Source organism: Equus quagga, chromosome 14, assembly GCF_021613505.1.
Source record: "Equus quagga isolate Etosha38 chromosome 14, UCLA_HA_Equagga_1.0, whole genome shotgun sequence".
Classification (NCBI taxonomy): Eukaryota; Metazoa; Chordata; class Mammalia; order Perissodactyla; family Equidae; genus Equus; species Equus quagga.
In genome coordinates, this window is record NC_060280.1 from 77,317,914 (window position 1) to 77,339,556 (window position 21,643).

Genomic DNA, 21,643 nt, shown 5'->3' on the forward strand with positions numbered 1-21,643 from the left:
CAACATCTAACCCGGAGCAAAGTACTGCTTCCTTAAATCTTCCCCAAATCCTGTTTAAGTGCTTTCTCACACTCGGCGAGGCTGCCCACAGCTCCTCACATTGTGTGTTTGCACCAGCTGCAGAAAGTCAACTTGTCCAGCTACGGAGGTGCTCTTGGTGTGGCTTCGCTGGAAGGCTGTGACACCACGAAAGGACACAAGAACACACAAAAGAAGAGGTGTAACTAGGACGTCACAAAAGCCATTTTACAAGCCAACTGGAGAGAACCAATTCCATTCCATTTCTTCCAGAAGTCACACACACACCTGCACTTTGTACATAGGTTTGCTTTCATGTCAGGATGTGAAGACTCAAGGAAGTAACCGGATTTAAATACGAAAAGTCATTAAAATGAGTTAAAATTTTCAAGAGAAATTTTCAAGTGAAATTCTATCTCTCTGACTTGTTTATCAGGGCCATTGGTCATCCTAAGATAACCGTACTCTCACCACAAAGACCTGTATCTCTTCATGGCCCCTGGATTGGGTCTCAGCAGGAAGCACAGGTGGGTTCCCACCCGTGCAGCCAGCCTGGGAGCTAGTGAAGCTGAACCCAAGCAAGGTGTCCTCAAGGTCTTAGCGGTCTTTGGTGGCACGTCTTTTTCCTGGAGTCAGAAACCTATGCTTTGGAAACTGACATTTATTCTGTGTGTGTTTCAATATTGTTTCCTTATCATTCTTCCTAACTGTTTCTTAAAGTATTTTGGAAGTACTAGCATGTGTCAGCTTTGCAAAGAAGGGCCAGAAGGGAGGCACTTCATCGTTGCTGATTCAGAGTTTTGAAGGGAGAGCAACACATCCCTGAGGTGTGAGGAGTGATGACGGCAGAGTAAGAGAGCCCTAGGGGACGAGAAGAACTCACCGTCACAGAACTGGATCTACTTGCCTTCTATTCTAGAGATTTCCTAAGAATACTTCTCTTCTGAACTTCAAGGAGTTCTGCTCTTTACCAAGGAAAGCTATTGCCTTATTGGGTGTGAGTGGATTGAGCCAGAGTTAACAGGGTAAACGAAGGCAAAAGTGAAGACGCAGTGTTCAAAATGAATGAAGAGAAAGGCCAGGGTTGAGAAAAGTCTCTGGAGAGTGTGCAACGGGGCAATGAAGACTGCCGTGGAGAGTTCCAGCAGCCTGCTCCCAGCTGCAAGAGACAGGTTACATTCTGTGTGAACAGCGCCCTCTAGAGCACAATCCAAATGGTGCCATCTTGGAGCAGTGAAATTCTGGGGCCCAGAAAGCCTACAGCATCCACCTAGGCACAAGTGCAAAATCTCTTGCCTGTGTTTTTGTATTTAGTTCTCATTAAAACCCTAGGAAGTGGTGAACTGAGATTCAGAGGAGTTAAGCAATTTGCCCAAGGTCACAAAGCAGAAACCTAGAAGAGCAAAGATTAGAAAAATCTAGGTTTACCTAACTGAGAAGGCCTTGCTTTTAAACCCTATGTCATACTCAAAATAGTGACTAAACCATGTAGTGGGAAGGCAAACATTTATTCGGCACCTACTTACTATGCAGCAGGAATGGTGACTTTCCATACGTTTCCTTGCTTAATGCAGAGATCAGTAACAGGGTAAGAGTAACCAAGAGATCAAACCTTTACTAGATATCGAACCTAAATACATAGGGAGGATTTGGACTGGGGGACAGGGGGCAGGTTTCCAGGGACAAGGAAGAGCATGAGCAAAATCACCAAAAAGGGAGAGAAGCAGGGTATGCGAGAGGATGGGGGCTCCACAGAGAGGGTTCAGGACCCACTGGATTGGATCGAAGCGGGAAGGGCCTCAATGCCAGGCGGAGTTCAGAAACGGTCAAGACGTCAAAGTAATTGAGAGGAACTGTGGAAACAGCTGAAGATGTTGTACTGTTAAGCATTGTGCTTACTCTGGAAGCTTCTACAGGCCGTCCTGGCTTGAATGAATGGCAGAAAATGGCGTGAGTGATGGGAATGACATCTTCCATTTGGAGACATTTGTAGGTATCTCCGCGGTGCCGTCACTGCGTCTTTGGCAGTCGGAGGTGTGCAGTGACGGCGCGATGGCTAGTGTGAGAGGATGGGGAGCTTCCTCCCCAGGGGTGGTGAGCTGAGTCTTGTGTACTCACCGCTCTAGCAGATGGCAAAGCGCCCTGGCCTTGGAGTCAGTTAGTTCGGTAACATTTATGGAGTGCCAAGGTCATGCTTAGGCCACAGACCACAGATACAGAGACGAGGAGACACACATTTGAGGCCCGGCCCTGCCTCACACCAACTAGAGAAACTTGGGCAAGTCGCTTAACCTCTCTGAGCCTGCCACGTGTGCCGTCTCTCCTGCTGGGAACACCTGGCCCTCTACTCTCTCCTCCTGGCTGACTTCTTGGTTTCAACCTAAATGTCATTTCTCAGAAAGAAACTTTTTGTCAGTTTCTCAAAGAGAGGGGAGTTCCCGACCACCCCCCTCCTCATTTAAATTGGTTCCCCCTTACAATATTTTATTGTACTCTTTACTTTTTATTTGTAGTGTTTACCCTGATTTTAACTTACAAAATTTCCTTTTGTGATGGTCTGGGGGTAGTGACCCCATCCATCTCTTCCACTGCCCACCTAGCCCTGGGCCAGGAGCGGATGCTCAATAAATGTTTGTCAAGGAAATAAATAAATGCAGTACAGTGTAAATGACTCCAAGTGCTTGATTTTCAGAAGAGGCTGTGGAGAGGGTAATGGAGCCTGTCGCCACTCTCCAGTGCTGGGGTGCAGTCTCCATAGCACCTGGACAGGGCAGATGACTGGCGGACGCTTCACCTAAGTGGCCTTGTGGTCTCGGGCTCCTCATAACCAAACTCTTATCCGCTTTCTTGTAGCCTGGGTTGTCCATATATGTATTACATGTAACAGTAAGTCATACTACATCAGGATAGTAGGTATTTAAAGGAATCCTTTACTGAATTATTTTATGAAGTGAAGAATTAATTTTGAGATAAAATAATCATCCTCCTATTTGTTTTCCTTGTAAAAGTATATGTGTGGGAAGAACAGTTTGTTTTTCTGAAAACTGGACACATCTATAATGGAACAAGCCCTAAATCTCATCTACCGAGCCACTCACCTTAAACGGCACTGGAGTTTAATAAAAGGATTTAAATGTTTACAAAAAGTCGTGTTTCTTATGTGCGTAGAGAGCCTGTTGTTAGTCGGCCTTTCTAGTTCTCTGTGGTTTGGGTTGGTATTACACCAACTCAGTCTTTCCAGCCCAGAAACGAATGAATTCCATGTGGACTGGAGGCTCTGAACATTCTTTCCTGAGTCTCTGTAACAAGAAAGGACACTTTGTTTTTAAGAAAACATATAGAATTTGAAACTTTGGCAACTTACAAAATAGAGGACTCGTTCAGCTAATGCCTTGGCTATAGGCTTTGGGAACTAGTATTCATGACGCTGTACCCACAGGAAAAGAGTGTCACATCAGTACAGCCCGGCTCTGGGAGCCATGCTAAGCAGAAGGCACAGAACACCAGGCTCTTGAGTTTGGATTGGAATTCTGGACACCTTCTAGTGCCACATTCTAGCTTATGTTTGAAGTCTTGCTGTCACGGGCCACCAAGTGGTCTACCAGGCAGGATTGAAGAAGTGGGGGTGGGGTTTGACTCTGGAGTCAGTCACCGACCAGCTCTAGCACTGGGTACTATATCACCTCTCAGGGTGTCAATTTCCTCATCTGAAAAATGGACATTCATGTCTATCCTACAGATGGATAGAAAGAACTTAACACTTGGACATAGAAAGTGATCAAGCTATTAACACCTTCAGTAATACTACCTCCAGCTCTAATTTCTCCAGCAAGTACTAGCCATGCACTGAATGAAAGATCCAATCGTGTCATTATCTGTGATGCCTTTACTTCTAGGCTTCTCTATACCAGTGTCCAGGCTGCAATGGTATCACGTTTATCAGAAAGGTGATGAGAAGGGCAAGGCTCTAGGATAAACCACAAGGCAGTGGATTAGCTGGAGAGCCAGCATTCTTCTTGGTTCTATTGCTCTGCCCTGGGGAGCTTCTGAGGGTCAATGATTACCAGCTTTGGCTTGGGTTCTGCCAAGTCATCAGAGTTACATTTATGGGGCAGCACGTCACCCACCCTCCCACGTCCAGGTGTTTTCTGGGAAAGCCCTGGAGGCAGAGGGAAGCAGAGCCAGCAGCCTTGGTGACCCTTTTGTTCCACATCACAGAGCTGCCCTTGGGCCCACGCTGGATTCCTCTCTTTGGGACTCTCCTTGTCCCCCATCAGAGCTCACCCGAGGGGGCCCCCTCAGAGTGGGCACTGCTGCAGAGACTTCCCACCCGGCTGCTCACAACGCAGATGAACTACTCCAGCAATTGTCTTGACCAATTCTCGTGTCTGCCCCTAAAATGAGGATGGCAAGTGGGAGAAGGGGGACATCCCCCAGACCCCAGAGCCATGCCAGGGCAGGGCATACATGGGGCCCACGCCCACCTACCTCCAGAGGGAAGGCCAGTGGAGACTACCACAGCCCTGCTGATGCACTCGGTCTCGTTCCTTCTGTCCTTCTTTTTACTCGGTGGTGTGCATAACGGCCTGGGAAAGATGAAGTGAAATTCCACTTTATTTCCTCTTATTTGCCCTTCTATCACAATGAAACCCAATCAAAAAAAGTTTTTACATCTCAAAAATGTTACTTAACCTCTCTGAGCCTCAGTTTTTTGTAATAAGTTGGCGATTACAATGCCTATTTGTTGTTATGGGGAGTAAATGGAAAATACACAAATCCACACAAAAACTTGTACACAAATGTTTATAGCAGCATTATTCATAATGGCCAAACAACCCAAATGTCAATCAACTGATGAATCAATGAATAAAATGTAGCCTATCCATTCAAGGCAATATCATCTGGCCATAAAGATGGAAGGAAGTACTAATATATGCTACAACGTGGAAGAACCTTGAAAACACTGTGCCAGGTGAAGGAGGCCAGCGCAGTGTTATTCCTTTATACAGATGTCTAGAATAGGCAAATCCACAGAGAAAGAAAGTCAGATTGCTGATTGTCAGGGAGTTTCTTTCTGAGCTAATGAAAATGTTCTAATGTTGATTGTGGTGATTATGGTTGTACAACTTTGTACAACAAACAATATACTTAAAAAACATTATTGTACACTTTAAATGGGTGGATTATCTGATATGGGAATTATATCTCAATAAAGCTGGTACAGAAAAAATACCTGTTGCATAGAAGAAACTCAGCAACTCCCCTCTTATCCTCATCCCTCTCCTCCATGTCTTAATCCTCAGTTCTTCCTCTTCTCTTTCTACTTCTCTCCTCCAGCACCAGCCAGAAGCACTACTGTAGGCCCTTGTTGGGCCCTCACCTGAACTTGGCGCCTCCCTCCTACAGCAAGCGGCCACTGTGATTCGGGAGGCACCACCATTAAAAATTACTTTCTTGGTCACAAGATCCTGGAGGTACAGAGAGATTTCTCTGCTTATCCTCACTCCTAAACAGAAGCTCTGCCTGCACCTGGAGAGTTACCTCTCCTCCCGGCATCTATGGGAGAACTTCTTCTTCCCTACCCAGTCCAGAGGGTGAGGGGCGGAGCAGTTGGGGCAGAGTGTGGGCATCTCCCACCCACCTACCTTCACCTGCGTTCCACAGGACTGACCCTGAGTGGGCAGCTCCAGGGCGAAGTCCTGTCTCAGCTCTGCCCATTCACCTCTCACACCTCCCAGGGCTGGAGGTCAGGCTAAAGTCATGTGCTTGGGACCGAGTCTGCAGTTCCAAAAGCGTGGCAGGCCCACAGACTCATGGACTAGCTGACCGATGCCCCGGAAGTGGGGTGGGAGGAATTCACAGGGCTGTGGCCCCATCCAGCTGTACCACTGCCCCAGCCTCAACTCAGCCACGGTGCTCCCTGCGCCGTCGCATGCTCGCTCATCTTCTCTCCCGCTCTCATGGGGACTCAGTTTTGTTCTCTCCCTCTCTCTCTTTCCCTCAGTACATCTTTTATTTTTAATTCTTCTAGCATTTTGTTCCTTGCCTATAACCCTTGTTCTATTCCTGGAGTCAATAATATTAATAATCCAATTCTCATTTAAACCAGCCTCCTGGTGTATCAGCACTACCTCACAGATAAGCCAGAACTCCAGAGGACTGTTTAAAACCCCTCCTTGTCCCACATTCCTGCCATACCATTCTTTCCTCTGCCCCACACTCACCAAGAACAGAAAATAAGGGGACATGACAAATAACTGTATGGGGCAGGGGATCCTTACTGCTTCCTGGGGTCACAGCTGGGAGAAAGCTATGTGGAGTCCATATTCAGGGCCTCTCAAGGAAATGACAGAAAACTACACACTGTGCATTCCCAGAGGTTGGCCTCTTTCTCAAAGGCAGGGCTGGATTTCCTTGTGTGCTTCCCCAACAAGGGCCACTATCAATAGGAAGAAAGAACGTACCAGGCCAATCCCTAGCTATTTTCAGTTGCCTACCTTAAAAAAAAATCCTCACCTGGATAAATATAAAGCATGATAACCTGTGTCATCACACACCATCAGGACCAAATCCGTATCTTATTAAGTATCATAAATAAACGATGGTTTGGGGGGAAGAAACTAAGGTATAACCCGTGTCCTATTATGAGCACAAATTCCTGCAAAAAGAAGCAAGGCCAGTCTACCTGGACAGGGTGTGCAGGCGGCCCAGTTTCAGTCTGGCCTTGAAACCTGTGGTCCAGAGTCAGACTTGAATCCCAGCTCTAGCGCTGATTGGTGCGTGACTGAGCCGGCTGCCTGGGTTTTTACAGAGTTAATTTCCCAATATAATCGATTAAGCCTGGAAAACAAAAAAGAAAAGTCACTAAGGAAAGCTAATGAGCAGTTAGGACGCTGGAGCTCACTGTAAGTTGTGTTTGCTTTTTTGTAGGATGCGTCCGTCTTGCTGCTCTGCCTAAAACTAAATTGTCACTGTTCTCGTCCTTCCATACTCCCACCATACTGCCAATAACTCTACCCACTTTCAGCAATGGGTTTTTCCCAATATCCTTTAAGTCTCGGAATAGTTCATCCTGCTAAGGCTCCCCTGTGCTGCACTGGGCCAGACAGAGAAGAAAAGAGGAAAGAAGACCAGTAGGAATTGCCAAGAGATGAACAACTGGACTCAGCGCTGAACGAAATCCTGGCTCCCCGGCACCTGGAGGGTGTGAGTTTCGAGTTGTGCATGGCACCAAGACTGAGAATATCATTGCAAAAGGCCAGCGGATAGGGTTGGCAAAGCAAAGAGGGGTTCAGCAGCTGTCCTGAAGGCAGTGAGGGATGGGCTGTAAGGGGGTATAGTTTAAACTCCACCCCTTCGACTTATCAACAGGATAAACCATCTTCCTTCTCCGAAGCTAAGTGTTCACCATAAAAATGGAGAGAAGAGTACCTCTTTCACAACCCTGAGATAGAAATCAGAGTAAGGCCACTCCACAGAGGGTCCAGCATGGTGGAAACCTCAGTGATGTCAGGCTCCTTCCTTTCTTTGCAGGGCTGAGGAGCCCCGATGAAGAGACGGCCAAAGGTCGGGTTGGCAGCTGGGGAGTAATTTTAACTCCCAGCTCTGGATTTGAGCCGGTGGGGCTGGCTCTCCTGCCAGACCCAAGGACTAACTCGGAAGTGCGACGTGAGCTGCAGAGGAAATGCAGGAAGGGCATGTAGTCTTGCCTGGGGGAGATGACAGGCCTTGGAATGTATTTTTACGCCTGCCTCCCTTACCCCTGTCCTCCCCGGCTCCTCGCGGAAGCTCACCCACAGGAACCTCTGGGAGTGGGAGGAGAGCGGGCCCTGGGCTGCTTTAAAGGGGACCTGTAAGGAGCACTTGGCATACATGAAGCCCAGAGGGAGAAGACTTTGTTTATCCGGCTACTAGGGAAAAATTAACAAAGGGGGAAAAAAGGCTGAGGATCAGAAAGAAAAACATTGCCTATAAAACAATGAGATTAGATTAGCCCATGAAGATCCAATTGTGCCAGACGAATTGAATTTCCTCTGAGGTTAGCATGACCAGCCTTCCAGGTCCAGACGCAGCTGGAGCACAGGGCTAGGTGATTGACGCCTGACACCATCCTTACCCTAAGAGCTTGTAGCAGGACTTCAGGTCTCTTGACCCCGTGCTGGGATGAGAGGTGCATCTGCACCTGGGCTTGCTGGGCAGCACACCCGGGGTAGATCACCTTGGGCTGAAACTCCTACTCTAAAAAAATGTTCCTAGCACCCTCTTGTTTTCCTTCTTCGCACCTAATACAACTTATTTTATATTTATTTCATTTAATTTGGGCCTTCCTCAGCTCTGTAAATGGCACAATCACCCATGAGTTCAAGAGAAACCTTGATTCCGTCTTGATTCTGTTCTTTCTCTCACCCCCATATCCAATCCATCAACACATCTTGTCTGCTCTTCCTACGACATATATTCAGGGGATGTCCTCTTCACCCCATCTCCATTGTGGCCGTCTTTGTCCAAACCACCATAACTGTTGCTTCAGCTACAGAAGTCACCTGCTTATTGACTCTGCTGTCTCTCCCGCCTCCCTATGCTATGTTGCCCATCACCAGAGGGAAGTATTCTCCTGTAAATCAGATCATGCTGTTGCCTTGCTTAAGCCTCTCTTGGCTTCCCCTTGCCCTATGACCTCAAGGCCCTATATAACCTGGGCTCGGCTACACTCCCCAGCCCCACTTCATTCCTGTGTTTCCACCAGCTCGGGTGCTCAGAGGTCCATGCTGTTCCTAGCCTGGTCTTTTCCACTTGCTGTGCCCTCCTTCAGGACAACCCCACTCTGGGTCTTCCTATGGTCACTTCCTTCATGTCACTCAGGACTCAGCTTCATCATCACCAGCACCAAGCGCCTCTCAGCGTTCAATCTAAGGTAGCGCTCACTCAGTCAACTCTGTCTCTCCATTCTGTTTTAGCCTCTTCCCATCTCCTATCATTCTAAGATGTCCTCCTGTTTGTTTACCTAATTATTATGTGTTCATGTTCTGTCTGTCTCCCCTCTACTAGAACGCACACTCCAGGAAGCAGCCCGTCTTGTTTTCCTCGGAATCCTCAGCACCTAGATCTGCAGTAGAGACTCCACAAACATGTATTGAATGAGTGAAAGTCCGTGTCTTCCCCTGGCTGGAAGTGCCACAAGTGCCCTCAGACTCGGTCTGATCCATTCACCACTTTATATCCAACACCACCCATTGGGCCTCAACACTCTCTCTAAATAGAAATGGAGGGGAGGGAGACAGAGAAACACAGAGAAGCTATTTTCCTCCAAATGGCAGCTGAATACATTTTTTACGTGCTCACCCAACTAACGACCAAATAAACAGCCAGTGATGGTATGAAAACTACCCGTGGAGAATTCATAAATGCCCACACTGATGGATGACGGAGACAGTGCCTGTTCATAAGCATTATATGCCTCTGCAGACATTTTTTTCCCCTCCTCATTTTTTAAATTGAAGTATAGTTGACATACAATATTAGATTAGTTTCAAGTGTACATCATAATGATTAGATATTTATATACATTATGAAATAATTACCACAATGTCTAGTAACCATCTGTCACCATACAAAGTTATTATAATAGTATCAACTATATCCCTTATGCTGTACATTACATCCCCGTGACTTATTTATTTTATAATTGGAAGTTTGTGCCTATTAATCCCCTTCACTTATTTCACTCATGCCCCACCTCCACCTTTGGCGACCACCAGTTTGTTCTTTGTATCTATGAGTTTGCTTCTGTTTTGCTTTTTAGGTTCCACATAGAATTGAAATCATTCGGCATTTGTCTTTCTTTGCCTGACTTATTTCACTTAGCATAATACCCTCTAGGTCCATGCATGTTGTCCCAAATGTCAAGATTACATCATTTTTTGTGGTTGAGTTATATTCCATTATATATATATATACCACATCGTCTTTATCCATTCATCTATTGATGGACACTTAGTTTGCTTCTATATCTTGGCTGTTGTAAATAATGCTTCGAAGAACATAAGGGTGCATGTGTCTTTTCAAATTAGTGTTTTCATTTTCTTTGGATAAATACACAGAAGTGGAATTGCTCAATCACACAGTAGTCCTTTTTTTTAATTTTTCTGAGGAAGATCTATACTGTTTTCCATAGTGGCTCCATCAATTTACATTCCCACCAGTAGTGTACAAGGGATCCCTTTTATCCACATCCTCACCAACACTTGTTAGTTTTTTTCTTTTTGATAATAGCCATTCTGAGGTATGAGGTGATATCTCACTGTGATTTTGATTTGCATTTCCCTGGTGATTAACTTAAGCTTAGATTTCCTACAATGTGTAGTGGCACATACATCTCATGTATTTCAAACTCAATACTGTGCTTAGAAATGTACATGAGAAACACATGTGTTTCTGAACATTTGTTTGCATGATCAAAAAACTAACCATTTTTAGTGTTTATTTACTTAGTCAAGGATTTGAAAGTTCTTAAAAGTGCAAAAATAGCTGAATCACAGGCAAGAGCTCAGAGAAACTAAAGAAAATGTGGATGAAATAGAGCGAGCAGGTGCAGTGTGGGACTCAGGGAGGCCCTGCAATGAGCTGCAGGTGGAGGAACTGGAAATGAGGGGACAGGTAAGTGTGCACTCCTGACCACGCAGAAGTCCCCAGAGAAACCCTCTGCTCCTAGAGGAGCTGTGCACCACAGCGGCAAGCCCTGAAAATTGAGATATGGCAGGAGAGATACGGCAGTTAAGGCAACCACATGCCACCAGATTCTACTGACGAGTCACCATTGTTAGAATGGCATTTGACTCTGGCTACAGTCAGTGTTTGCTGAATGAGTCAATTGACGGGTGAAGGAAAAATGGGAAGGGGGTATATCTTTCAGTGTTATTTGAAGATGAAAGGAGACGAGATGTATAAGAGTAACTGGCAATTAATGAATGTTCCATAAAGTTTTCTTGAATCTAGTTCTGTCTGAGGGTAGTTTTTCCTCAAACCCGTGGATCAACAATAACTAACGTGTATGGATCTTGCTCTGTTCCAGGCCCCCTCCATGTGTAAGCTCAATTGTTACAACTACTGTGTGACATGGACAACATCATTATTACTCCCAGTATATAGAGGAGAAAACCAAAGATCAGAGAAGCCAAGTTATTGATCCAAGTTCACAGAGCCAGAAAGTTAGAATTCAGCCTGCTATAGTTGCAACTGGTATGATATGTGTCCACCTTGGGTTTAATCACTGGAAGAAACTCATTAAAGCACATCCCTTCCGATATGACTTCTTTGGCTCAGACAGAAGATTGGCGGTGTATTCTCTGCAAGACCCTCATACCAGCTGGGCAGATCGCCTCTCACAAGTGATGGGGGCGCACTGCGAGGTTTGACTTGACTTTACGGGATTGGGGTTGAAAGATCGAAATTACAGTAGGGGAAAAGGAATGGACACTTGTTGAGTGTCTGCTGTGTGCCAGAAACTGTGGTAGGGGCCTTGCAGAAAGGCCTTCCTTTAATCCTCACAGTGACCGCACAAAGTGGTGTCATTATCTCTGTTTTACAAGAGAAGCAGCTGAGGCTTAGAGAGGTTAAATAGCTCATGTGAGGCAGAGCTGAGATGGGAGCCCAAATCATACTGGATCCTTCTGCCACAGTCCCTGAAGATTTGGCCCATAAGATGGGTGAATTCTGAGCTCAGGTCGGGGAGGAAAGGCAGGCCAGCCTGGGGAAAGGGCAGGCCTTCCAATTCGGTTCTCTTCTTTCTCTCCTTCCTTGCCCACTCTTTCTTTGCTTGTTCCTTCCCGTTGTCCTTCTGTCAATAAACACTTACTGAGAGTATCACACGCTGGGCTCTGTGCCAGGAGCTGGGGATGTAGCATTAACAAGAGTGATATTCGGGGAGGTGGAGAGAGCTGGACAGATAATAAAAAGGGACCCAAGAAGCACGGAAATCATAGATTGTGATAAGGGCTAAGAAAGCAACAGCAAAGAGGGTGACCTTGAAAAGTATCAGTAAGTAGAAGGGCGCTGCCGGGTGCCAAGGTTGTGGGGGCGGCAAGGCCATGAGGAGAGAGGCGGGGCAAGCTCGGACTCGGCCCCCTCACTACCTGCAGCAGCACCTGCTGATCCTGCCGAGGGCATTGCTCAGAGAGTTTTCGAATTTCAGACAGACTTAAGAAACCTGGAGAGCTCAGGAAGGAGGCCTGCCCGAGGGGCCAAATCAAGCTGCAGTTTTCCCATCCGTCAAGTGACAATAACAATCTACCTCCCAGGGCCATCACACACATTAAATGACGCAGTGTTTGGGAGAGTTCAGGTAGATGAGTGACGGACTGTATAAAAGTGAGTTGGAACTGTAGCAAGAGGGAGTTCAGTTAGACGTAAGGAAGAACTTTTTGACTGAAAGGACGATATGATGCTATAGTAGGTTTGTGATGAAGAGTCTTACCTATATTGACAATTTAGAATAGAAACAATAACTATCTGCCCCAGATAAGTCCCTGACACTTCATAGGCTTCGTAGTGAAATGAATAAATATAGAAATGAGTGCAGGTGTGCCCTGCAGGAGGAGATGACTTAAGGAACTTCAGAAGTCTCTTTGCTATTACTACAGCAGGGATTCCAGAAGATTCTCTGAAGAAAAGTGAAGGCATCGCCAATTGGAATATTGAAAATTAGCCCAGTGCCACTGCAAGGGTGGGTCTTGTGGCCCACATTAGCTGGACCAAGGGCCTGGAGACACAACAGCCTGGAGACGCTGCCCAGCGCTGCAGGACGCGGGGCTAGCAGGACGCAAGGAGAGAAGAAAGAAGAAAACTTTGCCTGGAGCTGCTAGAAAGGTGAGGGGCGGAGTGGCTCTGAAAGCCAGCTGCGATACAGAGGAAAGATCCATGGAGACTGGGCAACCCAGCTCCCCCGTGACCAACTTGTGTGAGCGGGCCCCTCCAGAGCCCTCCCCTGGCAGAGTAATTTCCCCATGTCTGGGGCATGCTGGCCACGCTGCTTGGGCCTGACTGGAATACTTGGAAAAGCAAAAACATGTTATGCACAACGTCCGAGATTACTTTTATTAACTCGGGCAGGAAGAGCCAACCGTGCAGAGGCAAAACCAGCATCTTTCTGTCAGGGATTGTGCCTTCTCTTCATCCCCAGTCTCAGGCAGGGACTAGGAATGGCTCAGCATCTGGTAGATAGTCACCAACAAAATATGCATAGCATTTACTGTATCTGCATTTGGAAATTAGCCTGCCTGTGGTCTGGCTATTAGAGTCCCTGGGGCCCCTCTCACCCACATGGCTAAGCAGGCAAAGACAGGAACTACTACACTGCCAGCTTCCACCCACGCTCCTTCCTGCAGAAAAGTGGCCAGCTCAGGGGACTGAAAGAGGACGGCTTCCTGAGGCAGCACTCACTAGCAGCTCAGGATGGATGCTCAGGGACCTGGGGTTGGGGGAAGGGAGTCAGTTGGGACAGTGGAGGAGTGTGCTGAGCATTTAGAACAGAACAAGAGACTGCTGGAGTGAGGAGGCAGAGCTGCGGGCAGCAGGGTGGAGAGGTGGGGCAGGGCGCGTAAGAGGGGGAAAGCCTCAACCATTGGCTGCCTGGGGTTTATGGCACCTCTGGGGTCTCTGGGGCCTCAGCAGAAAGGAAGCTGCAAGGCTGGTTTACGGGGTAGACCCAGGCATGCCGGGGAAAGGCATAAACAGGGGAGGCAGCGACTGTCCTTGGTCCAAGCTTAAGCTGTGCGTCATTGAAGAGCGTCTCTGCTCCTGCAAACCAGCAGAGGGAGTGGGGTCAGTGGGATTCAGCTCTGTGGTGCAAGAACACAAGACCAAGAGGAAGGGGCTCACGCAAAGCCCCCTTGCAGGAGCCGGGATAGGAAAAGACTTCCAAGAGCACCAGGTCATGCCCTGCCTGTGCGCCAGCCACCCTAAAGCCCCTCCCAGACAGACAGACTCAGGTTCCATGTCTGCCCAAGGAACATGGCCAGCAGCTTACTCACAAATGGAATCTGTTCCTGCCTCTCAAAACTTCTACAGACCAGCCTTCTTCCTGATATCTAACCCAAATCCTTAGGCTGAGATTTGAATCAACTGTCATCTTGTCTTCAGTAGGTGTGAGAAAATCAGCCTCTTCATATGTTAGAAAGAAATTTTGGCCCACAACCCTGGGCTGACCTTCTCAAGTGACGGCCTGTTTCCAGCTTCACTTCACTGTCGCTGTAGGCAGACCCGTGGGAAGGAATTGGCCCACTTCATGCCCCTGTGATCTCTCTACTCACACGGTTCCAGGTGCCAGCCGGGACTGGGCTCATGTCCCCCCGCCCTCCACACCCCTTCTTTCACTGCTACAAGATACTTAAAGAAGCATCTTTGTCTCTAGAAACCCAAATCTGCAAAAACCACCATCAGCTGTAAAGCACTCAGCCAAGGGAACTCAGGCATTAAAAGGAAGGTGAACGAAACCCAAATCCTGCACACGTTTTTCCCCATTTCTCTGCTAGCCTCTTTCCTCACTGGACTTCATTCTGTCTGTGTCTTAACAGTGGTGAGCATCTGCATCGGCTGGGGAACAAAACCTCAAGTTCTCACACACAGTGGATTTGGACAAGGTGAGAAGCGAGAAGAGCCCCAGCCTCTGAAGGGATTCTCGGACCTGGTCCAGGTAAGCATTCTGAGTTAGGATCTCTCAGAACTTCCCCTCCCCTCCCCCTCTAAGGGCATGGAGTAGCTGAGAGAGGAGAGGAGCCTTCTCTTCTGCCCATTGCACCCTGCTGGGGCCGCTCTGGAAACAGACTGGGTAGGTGAGACCCACCGGGTAGACTATGCTGCATTCAGGCCCGTCGCTCACGAGTGTCCTCCCAGTGAGACCAAAACTTCTGCAAGGTAGGGACTGTCTTCGCACTTTAGGAAAGCCCCTCACAGAGTGAGTTATTCTAAGGTGATCCTCTGACCATTCTGTGACTTATCTCTGAATCCAACTCAAGCTCTCCATACTCTATGCATAATTCATCAGCGGTTCAAACGGCAACAACATCAGACTTTGATCCTGAAATAGTTGAATGCACCTTCCAGTAAAGACTAGGATCACTCTTATCTCTCTGAACATCTCATCACTGGACTTGGACTCCAAGGGGCCAAATTTCAGGGAGTCTTTTTGCTGTGAGAAGCTAACAACAGTTACTCATAGTTTCCGAGTTCTGTCAAGCTTTTCAAGGACAAATGGCAGATCTGGATAGAGCCAGAAAGCTCCCAAGAATGTAATCAAGGGCAGTGAACCATAAGCCTGCCCCTAGGAATAGTCACCTGAGAGAGCTATGGTTGTTCTAACTGCAGCGACAGTATTAACCTGTTGCTTTCAACTGTGTTGCGTTGCATATGGAAATCTGCTCCCTGGGAATATGGTGGCACAGTGATACACACTGGTAGGTATAATTCCTGAATCTGAGCTGAGAAACATTGGTGTTTGTGCAATTGGAAGAGAGGGAGGGCCATGTATTGGGAAATTCTAAATAAGTGGACATTTCTGGCTTGTATTTCAGAGTATTCAAAAAGAATCTTCTCTTAGAAGCATAGGTGGGTGACATGCATCTAACTAGAATACGAAGTTTAGGAGGCTTGATAACTGCGTGACGAAGCATGGGGCAGACGGACGCACAATGAGACAGACTGTCGCATACTGGAGAACTGACTCGGGGAAATAACAACAGGCTTCTCTGAGTGAGGAAGTTGTTGATCCAAAGCAAAGTTGGGTGAATTCAGGTTTATATTTTTCCTGAGGACTTTGAGCAAGTCATCGCCTTCCTCCAGGCCTTAGTTTCTTTCTTTGAACAATGAGTGATCTGGACTTGATGAACCCTTAGAATGATTGTTAAAAATTAGTTTCAATGCTCTATTTTTTAAAGTGATGATATTGGGTTGGGTTTTATATTAACAGCTAGAGCCCATAACAAGAGCTTTTGAGAAATAACTGCTTGGGGTGGAACATCTTTGGACTCTCAACAGTCTCGAAGTTGCCCATTCTCTGCATTATTCTTGGTTTCTTTCTGCTATTCTTCAAACAGAACCCGGGAGTTTCCCTGTAAGAGCATTGCCCCCTCTGCTCCCTCACGGATTCTGACGAGGCAATGGCAAGGATGGCAACACTCTCTCTATACATCCTTCCTAATAAACTCAGCAAGGACGGCTTAGGATCGTCCCATCTGGAGCAGAGAATGAAGTCCAGTGAGCTCTTTAACCTTAAAGTGATTTTTTGCTTATTTTTGACTTTTCTAGGGTCTACCACCTACATGTCTCCACTCTAATTTCTCCTTCATCTTTTTTTAAGTGCTTGTTTGTTTTTATTCTGTTTTATTTTTCCCATTTATACACATGCTCCTTGCTTCTTCATGAAGATTTATGAACACATAATCAAGACAACCACTTTTTTCTCACTAGAGCAGAGCTAATGTTATTTATTATTCAATGCATGTTCCAGGAGACGGAGCAGAGAGGGAAGGTGTAGGTCCCTTTCTCTTCACCTTGGGCTTTAGCCTAAGTCATCACCATCCTGTACTTGCCTTCCCCAACTATAAAATTGGAACGGTTTTATTAGCCTTGAGATGAAAGTAGATGGTCACTTTTGGCTTTCCATCGACCTCGTTATCAGGAATACCATCACCTCCACCTCTGAAAATGCCCAGCTCATATGGGGAAAAGAGAAGTTGCTAAGCAGAAGTCTTTAAAACTAATTACGATATTCAACTATCCTCAATTAACTACTGGGCAAATTCTTTGATTTCTGTGCCAATAAATTCATTCAGTAGTGACTCGAACTAGCAACATAATGCATATTCTGGCAACTTCTTCTGTGTCTTGGGCCCTTTAAAATCTATGTTGGACTCACTGTCAGGACCCCTGAGTTACTTCAGCTCTAGGGAGAAAAGTCCCAGGGTTGCCTTAAAGTGGCTGACCTGAAGTCAGTAGATCAGGAATTAAACCGCAAAGTGCTGATTTTTTCCAGATATTCCGAACTGTGTGACGTTGCTTAATATTTCAAGGCCTCTCACCCCACCTGCCAAGTGGAAGGAGGAGGGATGTATGGTGGATACTGGAGTTAGACAGATGTGGGTCTGAATCCCAGTTCTGCCACTTCCTGTCTGTGTGACTTGGCTCAGGTTCTCAGCCCGGAGCTTCTGTAACAGTGCGCCTGAAGGGGGTCCTGTGTACCAGGATGCTAATCCTCTCAGCCTCATCCAAGGCCTCAGTGCTCAGGGAGAAAAAGAGACATGGGCTAACTCTGAGAACTTTCCTTCTCCCCAAACACGCATGGCTTTCAAAGGCACAGGAAAGCAAGTGACCATAGGCTTTATTTCTGAGGAGGAGGCAGCTGAAAAACCGGTGTCCTGCCCTGCACAGTCCCTGACTCCCCATAACATCCGCGGGCCGTTAACTTCTGTCTCTGCGGCCAAGGGGCCACAGTGGATGTGTGAGGGAAATGTAAAGAAACACTCTTTTCCATTCAAAGTTTGTTTGTCACTCTGGGGAAGTTTCCTGAATGAGACCAGCCAACCCTTGTGTTCCTATTTTAGAGTTACACTTCATCCCAGCAGCCAGTCTGTGACTAGATGTTGTGTATCTTGCCTCTTAGCATCTCCTATCCAGTTTCCTTGGCAATGGTCTTACCCACCCCAATCCACCTTGCACTTTGTAGACAAAGCAGCGTTTCTAAAATGGACGTATGATCTTACATGGTTTCTCTTACCTTCCAGATACTGCCCGAGCTCCTTAGCATTACACTTGAGGCCCTTTATCCATGTGCTTGCTCTGCAGCTTCTCTTGTCTCATCTTTCTTCACCCCTCCCCATGCCACCCCCCTCCAGCCACACCAGCTTGGTATTCCCTGTACCTGCAACACTCTCCCATGCCTCCATATTTTTGTAAATGCCGTTTCCTTGTTCTGGAAGGCCCTTTGTCCTGCCCCCACCTGCCTTCCTAGGGAGTTTAAGATCATGCTTCCACGAGTTCTTCTATAAGCAAAGTAGGATGTCCTTCTTGTGCAGTGACTATATCAGGACTACACTGCTGTGTGACAGTCCCTCTTCATCACAGTGTTTATCCTGCTGGAGTGTAATAGCCTGTTTCCACACACATATCCCCCTGAACTGTGAGTACCATGAGAACAAGGGCCAGTCACTAATTTCCCAGGACCTATCACAGTTCCCAGAACGTAGTGGGGGCCCATTGTAAGCGTGTTGAAAGGCAAATAAGGAAAAACACCTGTATGTATAATAATAATATGAATGAGAAGGACAATAATGAAAAGAAGAAAGACAATAGTTATCATTAGCATCTTAAATTGTAGAAGCAAGAGGAGTGAAATTTGGGTCAAAACTCAGAATCAAACTGCTGGGACATATAAGCAACCCCGGGGAGAACTCTAAGAGAAGCATGAGGAAGCCTTCAATCCGCAGAAGCCACGGGGCAGATAAAAGGCAAGCATGTGAGTCCAAGCTGAATCCTTGGAAAATCACCGAGCTGTGCAAAGGTCCAGAGTAGATTTGTCAACTGGCACAGAACAACGAATTGCCGAGAGAAGGAAAGAGACATGCATGAGAAAGTCCAAGTCTCAGGTCTGCGGAGCAGAGCACGCTTGGCAATAGAGCATGTTACATGTTTCCAAAGAACCAGAGAAAAACAGAACCCCAACAGCATCAAAGCTCCAAGAACCATTCACAAGGAATCCACTCATGGAGCTTTTTGACAAGTCCAGCCCTGCACCCTTACTGACTCAGTGTGCTTCTTCACACAAAAGAAAATCCATCCTCACGCCTTAAGTACAAAAACAAAAACAAAAACCACTTTTCTGATGGCTTCTCCCTTCATGGGTAGGTGCTCCTACCCCATTGTGCTTTGCAAAATTGAAGCTGACTTAGTGAGGTGACACTTTTACAGCACACTGTCGTATAAGACAACATGAGCAGAGCCCGTGACTGAAGGGCACCTGCCGGGGGCTGGGTAAGTCTTCGTCTACCATGGCCTCCTTACCCAAATCACCATATTTTGCTCCATTTTTTGTGCCCAACTACAGAAAAGACACACATTTTTCCTAAATATGCAAAAGACAAACTTCTTCTGAGTGACTATGCACAGAATCTGTAAGACATAGATGTTTGGAGAAGGGGGTCCCATGCCTGTTCATTCTTGGGCTCATATAAAGCAGATCATAGGCGAACAGTGGCATTCACTGCCACGGAGCTTTTGTCACAGCAGCATTTAGGGAGCTGAACAAATGTTGAGAAATCCAAATGCATTCACATGGAATCATACAACATTTCAGAAAATGAGAGAAAACCATTCCAGTGAAGGTAAGTGAAATGTCTTACTAACACCAGTCACCCAGATAAGCCTTAAGCCTTTTCCATAATAGACCTCACTAGCACCTTTATACTCTACCTTAAAGTTGGAAAAGGCTTGAGAGAGCTTCTGCTATTGTTATGCAAGATCTTGCAGCAATTGAAGGATGCCATCAGAGACAGAAGCCCCACTCAGAGCTCTACACCAAGAAGAGAAGACCATGGAACCAGACGTGACATGATCAGAGGTTTTAACTGCCCTCCAGCTCAGAGCTGTGAAATGGCTGAGGGAGAGCAGGATGAAGCTCACAGCTCAGAATCCATATGTGACCAGAAGATCACAAGCATCAATTGAGTGAGTTAAAACCATGCTTTCATTCCCCAGGAGTGGTGGACAGTCTGTCTAGACTTGAGGTGGGGAAAAGAGGGCTCAGTTTCCACCAGAATTAACTCTTTTTTTCTACAAAGGGCAAGGAGACATTTCTCCCTCTTACCTCATGGATTGCCAGAGGAAGTGTAGAGACAAAAACTCAATTTCTTGGTCCCCAAGAAAGCAGCTGGATCCTTGATGTGAGCAAGTCCTTGCACTTTTGGTCCAAGAGTTTGGGTGTGCCAAGTGAGGGTGTCTGAGGCCCTGTTGGTTTTTATGTCTGTGGGTCAGCTCAGACCGGCTGCCAACTCATCTGTATGCAACAGCTTTCAAAAAACACAGTTTACTTTAGAACTGGATCCAACAAGAGCAGGCATAGCAGTTAAATGGGCTAGATGCACTAGAGGTGTTGAGCCGCCAGGGCTAATTAAGAAAGATTTGTTTATGGAGCCTTGGCCTGGAACCAGGAGGCCAGTTTGCTCATGCTGACAGTGTCCCAGTCAAACGCGTGAGGTTGAGCACCTGTGCACATGGGCTAGCTGCTCCAGGGTGGGGGTCAGGAGTCCTCAAGGAGCCCCTGCAAAGTTTCTCCAGTGGCCATAAAAGCTCAGGCTGACCTGACCCTTCCTCGGCCATTCATCTGTTGCCCTGGTCTCAGTACAATGTAGAGCTTTACGGCAGACACTCTGCGGTAGAGCAGACTGGATGTGAGGCCCTCCTCCACCAACGGTGTCGCCTGGGGCAAGTTCCTCACTTCTTGCCTTGGAGGTCCGCACTGAGGAGTGGGCGAAGGTTTGGCATGCACTTGCCATTGAGTAATCACTTGTGAAAGCCAACATATGCCAAGGATCAGCTTCCTTTCCTCCTTCCCACCCTAACTCCCTAGGGTCAACTCCCTCTAGTCTCCAGTGAGGGAGAGGAGGTCTTGTTGACACCCCTTCTGAGTGGCTCTCTTCTCGGTGTTCCTCCCTGTCATGGTGTCCTCCATGGACCATCGCTCACTTTGCTGCTGGTCACAACCTGGAGCATCAGAAAACAGTCTCCTTAACAAGCTGTCTCTGTCTTCAAGGGGCAGGAGGGGCTGAACATGGGCAGGCCACACGTCCCTCTACTGTCTGTCCCCTTCCTCTCCCCTCAGCACCACACAAGATGATCTGAGGTACCAGACTTTACCCAAGTCTACGTGGTTAAAAGGAAAAGAGAAACTGCAGGGCCGTATGGTAGTTTGGAGGCCCCGAGCCAGTGATTCTGACACCAATTACACAGGAGAATGAAAACATCATGATTTTCTAGAGAGGATAAAATGGAAACAAACGCATAATTACATGGGAAAAGGAAATTTTGTTTTCAAACACTTATAAGTATAATCAGTTGTTATAGTAAAGGAAAAAATATAATAGGTGTAAGTAGACCAGCTTGTAGTAGCATTTCCCATTGAAGTTCGATTGTGAGAGACCTGTTGCAGGGAGCAGCAGTACCATGAGGAGGGACAACAAGAGGAGAGACTCAAAGCTTGTGCTAAACATGATTTCCTCTTCACAGAAGGTCTCCCTGGGGCACTCCAGTTCCCACTCTTGCTGCCTGTCCCTAGGTTCATCCCTCTCTCCAATAGTACCTCCTTTCTCCATCCACCACTGTGTGGTCCTCTATCTACCTTCCCAGGTATCCCTCCCCTGCCCCGTGGAATAGCCCCCCACCACAGATTCACCCCTCCCCACCTCTGAGCAGTGCACTCCCCAAGTCTGGGCGTGAGCCCATAAGAATGTACCCTGCAGACATCCCAGTATAGGGGGAGTGGGTGTCCAAGGACCCTCGCTGCTGTGCCCCAAAATGACTGAGCACAGCATGGACACGAGGAAGCCACAGGGAGGGGACTCCTCTGACAGCAACTTTGGCT

General features: G+C 47.1%; 2 protein-coding genes across 14 annotated transcripts in view; one reads left to right on the top strand and one right to left on the bottom strand.

Annotated features, from left to right (window-relative positions):
* The window catches only part of KCNJ1 (potassium inwardly rectifying channel subfamily J member 1), a 36,683-nt gene extending 16,666 nt beyond the window's left edge, over nt 1-20,017 (bottom strand). For 4 of the 12 annotated variants that reach the window (XR_006885100.1, XR_006885099.1, XM_046638487.1 and 1 more), the window contains exons 1-4: nt 19,871-20,017; nt 6,704-6,858; nt 4,507-4,604; nt 3,117-3,317 (exon numbers count right to left, since the gene is read on the bottom strand). The gene's annotated coding sequence lies outside the window, so the exon portion shown is untranslated. Of the gene's footprint in view, nt 1-11; nt 177-3,116; nt 3,318-4,302; nt 4,413-4,506; nt 4,605-6,703; nt 6,859-19,870 lie in introns of all 12 variants that reach the window. The other 8 variants (XR_006885101.1, XM_046638488.1, XM_046638485.1 and 5 more) reach the window with 6 other exon arrangements.
* KCNJ5 (potassium inwardly rectifying channel subfamily J member 5) overlaps nt 13,678-21,643 on the top strand; it is a 54,791-nt gene continuing 46,825 nt past the window's right edge. The window contains exons 1-2 of one of the 2 annotated variants that reach the window (XM_046638479.1): nt 13,678-14,497; nt 14,589-14,707. The gene's annotated coding sequence lies outside the window, so the exon portion shown is untranslated. Of the gene's footprint in view, nt 14,708-21,643 lie in introns of both variants that reach the window. The other variant, XM_046638480.1, reaches the window with a different exon arrangement.